Source organism: Chiloscyllium plagiosum, chromosome 1 (genome assembly GCF_004010195.1).
Source record: "Chiloscyllium plagiosum isolate BGI_BamShark_2017 chromosome 1, ASM401019v2, whole genome shotgun sequence".
NCBI classification, from domain to species: domain Eukaryota; kingdom Metazoa; phylum Chordata; class Chondrichthyes; order Orectolobiformes; family Hemiscylliidae; genus Chiloscyllium; species Chiloscyllium plagiosum.
Window position 1 is genome coordinate 155,150,271 of NC_057710.1, and position 8,470 is coordinate 155,158,740.

Genomic DNA, 8,470 nt, shown 5'->3' on the forward strand with positions numbered 1-8,470 from the left:
CTGGGTGGGTTACTCTTCGGAGGGTCAGTGTGGACTGGTTGGGCTGAAGAGCCTGTTTCTACAGTGTAGGGAATCATCAAATCTACTTTTCCTGCTTCTTCCATTCCCGTTGTAAACGTTAGCTGCTCACACCCTCACTTGGTGTACTTGGGCTGGGAGGCTGTCAGTGGGTTATAGCAGTGAATGTGTTGGTGGCAGCAAACTAAGTTGAAGGCACTGAAGGAGATGTCTCAGTTCAAACTGAGTAGCTTACCAGAAACAAGGAGCAGTTCACACATGGGATTTTGTTCAGGTGGAAGTCAGACAGAGTATTAAAGACCTTTACTCTAGATTCTCCCACACTCTTTCTGATCCAGGAGTGTTTACACTAAACTGGGGGCTTGGACTGAAATTAGGTTCATTCCCAACCCCTGACCAGCACAAAAAAGAAATGAAGCAAAAAAGTTCTTTGTGTTTTTAGAACAAGATAGAATAATAAATCTTACATTTCTTGCAGGTTTTTTTTATACAGGTTAAAGTAGGCACGTTTTCTTAGTGGTGAGGAATAAATCCCTTCTTAGAGAGGGTGGCACAGTCGCTCAGTGGTTAGCAGTGCTGTCTCACAGTGCCAGGGACCTGGGTTTGATTCCTGCCCCTGGTCACTGTCTGTGTGGAGTTTGCACATTCCCCCCCACCCCCACCCCCCTGTGTCTGCATGAGTTTCATCCCAAAGCTGTACAGGTTAGGTGAATTGGCCAGGCTCAATTCCCCATACTGTTAGGTCCATTAGTCAGGAGTAAAGGTTGGGGAACAGGCTTGGATGGGGGGGGGATGTCAGTGTGGACGTGTTGGGCCGAATGGCCTGTTTCCACACTGTGGGGAATCTAATCAGAGGTCTTCATATTTTGAACCAGCCCAGAAGCTAATTAATAAAAAGAACTAAATTGTCTAAAGAAAACACAGTTTCCTCACTCACAAAAAGCAATATCCGTAAACTCATTAACCAGAGTATTCAGAAAAGAACACAATGATATCTCTCAATCATCGAACTGGATAAGATAAATTGCAGGTTAAACCAATAGTGAATATCTTCTTTCCTTACTGAAAGGATTACCAGGAAAGGTGAGCTGTATTTAGAAACCCAGTAAGATAAAAGATTTACCTCCTTACCTCAATTCCAGGTCACTTCCCCAAACACAGATGCATACTTGCTTCCTGCTGAATGTCTGAATAAGAGAGAAGAAAGAATTCAGACGACCTCCCCCTGAGTCCTTATACTTGTGATTCCTGTGCATTTATCTGAGAACTTACAGGAGAATCTCAGCAAGCTGCCAGCAGTTTTTATATAAACAAAACTGACTGGGTCCAACAACTTGTTCTTTGATGTTTTGAAGAAAACTCCACACCCGACTCAATGTGTATTCAGTACATATACCTTTCTTCAATACAGAAGAGACTAGAATTTATTGTCACATGTACTTTTACATTTAAAAAACGTGTAAGTTTTATAAGTTGGCCCACCACGACACCCACATTGATGACAGAGGTCAGAGATAATAATTCTTAAAATGTAAAAATAGAGACAAAGTTCATTTCACTTCAGAAGGCTTGGGGAAAGCCAATTTAGGAACAATGGAATATCCTGAAGACACAGCCAGGATGCGATCACCACGCTGAGCCGACACTGCCTTTCTCCTCCTTTAGTTGCCCGGGCCTAGCCTTCGCCCCTAGAGCCTTGGCCTAGGCTGCGTGTCCAGGCCGAGGGAGTCAGCCTGGGGCCTGTTCCTCGATTGCAGGGTGACCCAGGCTAGGTTGGAGCCATGCCCAGCTCCTCCTGCTGCTGGTGCTGCCACTGGTGCCTTGAAATAAAAATAGGAAGAAAAAACATAAAAAGATCAAAAGCAAAAAGAGAAAGAAAGTCGAGGGAGCAGACAAGCCCCTACTTCGCCACCATCCTGAAAAAAATCTAAATAATGGTATTACTATTATTGTATGTACACTAGGTCTTATGATATTATACTCGCAACCACCTGATGAAGGAGCGTCGCTCCGAAAGCTAGTGCTTCCAATTAAACCTGTTGGACTATAACCTGGTGTTGTGGGATTTTTAACTTTGGCCTCTCTTTCATTCTGTTACAGGATACACTGGTTGGAGAAAAAAAATTACTGTCAATTTTCAGCATCCTTGCATTAATTCTTATGGTAATAGCTGGATAGTAAACTCCATATTAAGCCAGTATTAATGATGTAAAAGTAACATAAAGTCAAAGTCAGGATTGTGTATGAATGGAGGGGAAGTTGAAGGTAATTACATTCTCACGGCGTTGTTGCTGTTGGCCTTAACAATGTCTCCATGTACCTCAGTTCCCCTAGTGATCCTGGTTGCTATGTTCAGTTGAATAATGCCTTGATGTGGAAGACAGCTTTTCTCATCCTTCCTTAGAGATTCAGCTCTTGCGTCTGTGTTGGGATGAGGCCTGGTGCTGAATAGTTCAAGCAGAACAATCTAGAGCATAGAATCACAGAAAGATTAGATTAGATTACAGTGTGGAAACAGGCCCTTCGGCCCAACAAGTCCACACCGACCCGCCGAAGCGAAAACCACCCATACCCCTACATTTACCCCTTACCTAGCACTACGGGCAATTTAGCATGGCCAATTCACCTGACCCTGCACATCTTTGTGATGTGGGAGGAAACCGGAGCACCAGGAGGAAACCCACGCAGACACGGGGAGAACGTGCAAACTCCACACAGTCAGTCGCCTGAGGCGGGAATTGAACCCGGGTCTCTGGCGCTGTGAGGCAGCAGTGCTAACCACTGTGCCACTGTGCCGCCCATGAGGATTACAGGATTTGTCCCACCTTGTCCCTGCTAACAAAAATTCACCTAGAATTCATCTAGAATTTATCTAGACTCACTCAGGTTGGTGGCTCAGTGATTAGCACTGCTGCCTCAAGCACCAGGGACCTGGGTTTGATTCCAGCCTTAGACGACTGTCTGTGTGAAGTTTGCACATTCTCCCCGTGTCTGCGTGGGTTTACTCTCACAATCCAAAGGTGTGTCGGTCAGGTGGACTGGCCATGCTAAACTGCCGGTATTGTGGTAAATGTAGAGTAATAGGCAAGGGGTTTGGGTGGGATACACTTTGGGGGGTCAGTGTGGACTTGTTGGGCTGAAGGGCCTGTTTCCACACTGTAGGGATTCTATGATTCACTCCCTTAGCATTCCCTCAAGAGTATTACAAACTTTTCCACCTCAGAGAGTGATCTAATTCTTCTTTAACAGCTGCAATCAATGAACAGCTAATTAATGACTTTCTGCAATTGATAGGTAATGAGATTACATCTATTATTTCCTTGTGTTGATCCATCACCCAGTCCAACACAGCTATTTATGTCCCCAAGCAGAAAACATTCTTTTCCTTGGCTCCAATGGAGCTTTCTGCAAGGGCCAAATCCTCTGGTTTGTAGATCTTCAGATTCCAGACATATGACCAAAGATGTGCAGGCCTACTGGAAAATTACCTGGGATAGTTATATTTCCAATGGGCAACTTCTCTACTGTCTCGGACCCTCTGCAAAGATCCCAGACCCTGAACTTAAGCAGATCCTTGGGACGGTTCTGTAATATTTACAATACACTGATAGTTATCCAGGAGGTGTTCGACAGATTAAAATCTCATCTAGGTAACTATACAATGTAACCCTTCCAGTATCCACCTGACCCAACACCTCCTCCTCTTGAGTAGACAAACACGGGGGCTGGAAGCCAGGCAGCATCAGGAGGTGGAGAAGTCAACGTTTTGGATATTAATCCTTCTTCAGGGTCCTTCTATTTCTGAAGAAGGGTTAGTACTCAAAACGGTGATTTCTGCACCTCCTGACATTGCCTGATGTGCTGTGTTCTTCTGGCCTCCAGTTTGTTGTCTTTGGGTTTCAGCATCTACAGTTTTTTTGTCTCCAATCACCTTCCTTCCCCCAAAACTGCCCAATCCAACACCGCTATCCTGACATCCCAACTAACCTGTCGCCAATTATTACCCAACTACACCCCAGTATCAGATGAGACTTCCTACCCACTGAGATTACACTCTGACCATCTGACTAACTTCAACCTGACTCAACTGCCCACAGACCACCCACCCATCCTATGCCAGGCCCAACCTGTACCCTCACTAGCCGCATAACTCCAAATCCAATCCCTTTCTCCTGTCAAGGAAAACTTCAGGCATATTAACAATTTTGTCGTCATTGCTGCGGCTCAGGAGATTTGAGCCAATGTCACTTTTCGGGAGGTATAATGATTCACCAGTTGGAATGGGGGAAGTCGGTAACTCTCAGCAGGAGGCTTCCTTAGTCTTCAAAAAGCAGGTGATAAAGAGAGGCCATACACAGGGTACCAAAGGAAAACTCAACAGGTAAATGAGAGCAAAGTCAACTCCCACTTACTTCCCCATCCCAATTGCTGAATCGTTATACATCCTGAAAAATGACATTGACTTGAATCCTATCAAATGTTTCTGCCTCAGCTCCTGCTGTAGTGTTCCAGCCAGCCTCCATCCAAGTTAGAGATAAAACACCTCGTCTTCCACTTAGGTACCTTGCAGCACTTTATTATTCACTTGTGGGGCATGGCCATAGCCTGCTGGGCCCAGCATTTTATTGCCCATCCCTAGTTGCCCTTGAGAAGGCGGCAGTGAGCAGCCATCTTGAACTGCTGCCGTCTCCATGCTGTGGGTAGACCCACAATGCCATGTGGAAGGGAATTCCAGGATTTTGACCCAGTGACAGTGAAGGACTGGCAACTTATTTCCATGTCAGGATGCTGAATGGCTTGGAGGGGAACCTGTAGGGGGTGGTGTTCCCATGTATCTGCTGCCCTTGGCCTTCTAGATGGAAGCGGACGTGGGTTTGGAAGGGGCTGTTGAAGGATCTTTGGTGAATTTCTGCAGTACACCTTGTTGGCTGTACACAGTGCTGCTACTGAGCGCCCGTGGTGGAAAACTGGATGTCTGTGGATGTGGTTCCAATCAAACATCTGCTTCAGGACTCAACATTAACTTTAACAAATCTAGAACATAAATACCCTCCTCCATCTTTGTTACCTACCCCCACACCCTTGCTGCTGTTTGTACAGGTTCCTCCTTGTATAGCCGTACTATTTCCAACCACTTACACTTCTTGTTAACCCACCCAGCATTTATCTGCCTTGGCTTATCACCAGCAAGCACTTTGTTTGCCTGTAGTTTTCTCTCTGTCTCACTGTGCACTGTCCCCATATAACTATTCACTTCAAATTTCTTCTTGTGAGATTAACTCTTTCAGACTTGGATCTCTCTATCATCTTGGGGGGGATTTGGGGGGGGAAGTCAAGTACATAAGATGACATTACACAGGTTATATATAAATTATCTAATGCAGTAGCAGGCCATTCAGCTGGATTATGTTCTGCCTACCTCATTGCAGCCTTTCTACCATATTTTTCATTCATTTTTCTCCCACACTTGTCTTGTTTCCTTTTAAGATCATTTAAGGTATTCACTACTTCTTATGATAACAATCTGAACACTAATTGATTTGCATGAAAATGTTCTCTTAAAGTTTCCACCTTGTCCTTGACAATTTCTTTTGGAATACTGGGCATGGGCAAAGCCAGGATGGTACTCAGGTACAGTGCCCAGCTCCCCAGCATTATTTGTTTGGTAGTTACCGTTGATCACAAGACATAGAATGAAATGTGGCGGTTCATGTGAAAGATGGGAAAAGCAGCTTCCACCATTTTTCCTGCCATCTGCATGGTTTAAACACAAGGACTGGCTGCAGACTACAATTTATCCCAAGGTCAGCAGCAGGCAGTCGGAGGGCTAGAAATCTGAAGGAAGCCAGGATTGCTGGACACAATGACGGAACAGCGCAGGCAGGCCCCTGAAGACATTTTCTTCACAAGAAAAGCCTACTTTGCAGACAGTATGGAGACTGTCGCATTCGAATGCAGCTCTTGCTTAGCAAGATTATTTAACAGAAATTAACAGTAAACCAGTGAGCCTGCCTCCAGGATGGCTCTTAATCAAATCCCAAAAGAAAAACGAGGACCAATCTTGATAGTGGCTGCATGTCTCACACCCATCAAAATGAAAGTCATTTTAGTTCCAGAGGCTCCTTGGCTGCCCTTTCATTAAAGAGAGAAGGCTGGACGTGAGTTTTATCTGAGGGTTACCATGCGTCAGGTGAGGGATGAGGTTGAGAAGATGAGACCTTCACGGTGCCCTCAAGTGGTAAGAGAATTGAACCCACACTCACTCAATGCACACAAACCAGCCATCCAGCCAATCGAGCATACATACACCCCATCATTCCTGATGAAGGGCTTTTGCCCGAAACATCGACTCTCCTGCTCCTCGAATGCTGTCTGTCCTGCTGTGCTTTTCCAGCACCGCACTAATCTACAGTCTAATCTCCAGCATCTGCAGTTCTCACTTTCTCCTGGTTGATACATACACCCCACTCAAAGCAGCACAAAACCTAGGCCAATGCTGTGCATTTGTATCTAACAAAATCTTTGTGACAGCATCTATAAACTTCCTCCAGTGCGGTTCAGCATAATTTTGAGGAAGTACTGTTTAGTATGATTATAAATTTGAGTTTCTCTTGCTTCAACTATACAGTATATTGGTGAGCCTGTAGCTTAGGCATTGTGTGCAGTTCTGGCCTCTTTGTCTAAGGAAGAACAGACTTGTCATTGACAGAGTGCAGCAGGGGTTTACCAGCCTGCGACAGTGAGACTTTCTAACAGGAGAGATCGAGGAGACTGGGCTTGCATTATCTGGAATTTGCAAGAATGAGAGGCAGGTTCATTCTTAAAGGGGTAGGCAGGGTAGATGCACAAAAGCTGTTTCCCCTGACTCTGGGTCAAGATCCAGGCTGCAGAATCCCTAAAGAAAAGGCGGGTAATTTAGTTCTAGGTAAGGAGTACCTTCTTCACTCTGACAATGGTGAATCTATCAAATTCTGTAGGCCAGGAGGTGGGGGCAGCTCAGGCATTGAGTACTTTCAAGGGACAGAATGATAGATGTCTTGTTACTGATGGCATTAAGGGATTTGGGGAATATGACGTTGAGGTAGTTGATCTAGAGCAAGCCCAAAGGGCTGAATGGCCTACTCCTGTGTCTATAATCCTGTCATAAATTTGGCAGGCACCAGTTTAACCTGTTCACATGCATAACTAGGATTTCCCCTGCACTTTGCGAGGTTATGCGGACAGAACAGGTTAGGGAATTCAGCCTTTTGTAAAATATAATTAACCTATGTGTCTCTTTTTTTTAAGATTAGATTACTTACAGTGTGGAAACAGGCCCTTTGGCCCAACAAGTCCACACCGACCCGCCAAAGCACAACCCACCCATACCCCTAACACTACGGGCAATTTAGCATAGCCAATTCACCTGACCTGCACATCTTTGGACTGTGGGTGGAAACCGGAGCACCCGGAGGAAACCCACGCAGACACTGGGAGAATGTGCAAACTCCACACAGACAGTCACCTGAGGCGGGAATTGAACCCGGGTCTCTAGCGGTGTAAGGCAGCAGTGCTAACCACTGTGCCACCGTGCCGCCCACCTGGCTAAAATGTGGGATTCTTTTGAATTCTTCAAATGAATTATGTGGTTCAGTAAGAGCTTGGCTTTATTTGATGAACAGGCTGGAAAAACATGTAGATATTGTGGGTCATTTTGTTCTTGGACTGAAGGAACTAAAAGCCAGGTCGACGCAGGTGGGGGGTGCTGGTGATAGGTTGGAGAGGAGGGTGGAGTGGATAGGTGGGAAGGAAGATGGACGGTGGGACAGTTACAGAGGGCGGTGCTGAGTTGGAGGGTTGGATCTGGGATCAGATGGAGGAGGGGAGATGAGGAAACTGGTGAAATCGACATTGATGCCCTGTGGTTGGAGGGTCTGAAGGCAGAAGATGAGGCGGGTGGTAACGGTTCGGCGATGGAGGAGGCCCAGGACCTGCATGTCCTTGGTGGAGTGGGAGGGGGAGTTGAAGTGTTCAGCCTCGGGGTGATGGGGTTGGTTGGTGTGTGTATCCCAGAGACGTTTTCTGAAACGTTCTGCAAATTGGCATCCTGTCTCCCCAGTGTATAGGAGACCACATCGAGAGCAACAGACACAGTAGCTAAGGTGGTTGGATGTTCAGGAAAATCTCTGCCAGATTTGGAACAATCCTTTGGGGTCTTAGATGGAAGTGAGGGGGGAGGGGTGGGTGCAGGTTTTACACCCCTTGTGGCAGCAGGGGAAGGTGCCGGGAGTGGAGGGTGGGTTTGTGGGGCGGGGCATGGACCTAACAAGGGAATTGTGGAGGGAATGGTCTCTGCGGAATGCTGATAGGGTTGGGAAGGGAAATATATCTCTGGTGGTGGGGTCTGACTGTATGCGGCAGAAATGGTGGAGGATGATGCGTTGTTTCCGGAGGTTGGTGGGGTGGAAGGTGA